This window comes from Myzus persicae, unplaced genomic scaffold (assembly GCF_001856785.1).
Source record: "Myzus persicae strain clone G006 unplaced genomic scaffold, MPER_G0061.0, whole genome shotgun sequence".
Classification (NCBI taxonomy): Eukaryota; Metazoa; Arthropoda; class Insecta; order Hemiptera; family Aphididae; genus Myzus; species Myzus persicae.
In genome coordinates this window covers 10339-11516 of record NW_019101311.1, presented here as the reverse complement: position 1 = coordinate 11516, position 1178 = coordinate 10339, and the positions used below count along the sequence as shown (strand labels likewise).

The following is a 1178-nucleotide window of genomic DNA, read 5'->3' as shown; positions in this document are numbered from 1 at the left end:
GCCCCACCTACTACTGCTACTAAGATACAGTTCAATGCTTCGGACCATCATTATTACTCAAAGATGATTTCATTGACTTAATCATAAATATTTTTAACTCAGAATTTGGGACTTTTACACATGCCTTTCTTAAAATATGTACTCACTACACACGACTCCATGACCCTGACTCTCAGTCATTCGTTTAGTAATTCACTTGAAATGACGTATTTTAGGGTCGTGTCACGCGGATCCGATGTTGTATCCGCTGTTGTTCCCGAGCGGGGAAGCCGGTTAGCATTTCGGGATGAGGCAAGAGGGCAACCGACGTAATCAAGTCCGCAATCGAAACAGTATCAGAGAGTTTGCGTGTTACCGTTTGGCCATTCGTTATCGGGGAAATAATGATGAGAGGCACGAACTGTTCAGTCTAATACATGCTGGTCGATTTTTTTTACAGCAGTATGTGTGCGACTAGTACGTTCGAATGGAATCGAACAATCTGAACTACGTCCGTACGAATCAGCGAGCTCTCCTCGCCGAAGCTTACCAAGGGCTCATGGACCACGTGAACCAACAGCACCACTTTGACGTGGCCGATCCCATGGCGGTCGGCCGGAGTGTCATTCTACCGTCCACGTTCGTCGGCAGTCCTCGATACATGAAGCAGTGTATGAGGACGCCATGGCCGTAGTTCGTAAGTACGGTAAACCCGACCTGTTCATAACGTTTACGTGTAATCCCAGGTGGCCTGAGATCGCGGACAACCTGGCGGCTCACAGCACGGCGAGCGACAGGCCCGAACTGGTGGCCAGGGTGTTCCACATGAAACTGCGGGAGCTAATAGGTGACATAACTGTTAATCGTGTGTTTGGTAATGTCCTTGCTTACGTGTACACCACCGAGTTTCAGAAACGCGGTCTGCCCCACCCGCACATACTCATCATCCTGGCGGATGATAGTAAGCTGCGGACGGCAGAGGACGTCGACGACGTGGTTTGCGCCTACCTGCCAGACCCGGCAACCAACAGGCGCTTACACACGTGCGTCACGTCGCACATGATACACGGGCCTTGTGGAAGGGTCAACCCACAGTGTCCGTGCATAGTGGACAACAGTTGCTCCAAGGACTACTCGAAACCATTCGTAGAGGAGACTGTGTATGTTTCGGACGGCGGTTACCCAAAGTACCGCCGATC

At 50.7% G+C, this 1178-nt stretch overlaps 1 pseudogene; it reads left to right on the top strand.

Annotated features, from left to right (window-relative positions):
* The first annotated feature begins 382 nt into the window (after positions 1–382).
* Positions 383–938, top strand: LOC111028620 (annotated as a pseudogene).
* The last annotated feature ends 240 nt before the right edge of the window (positions 939–1178 follow it).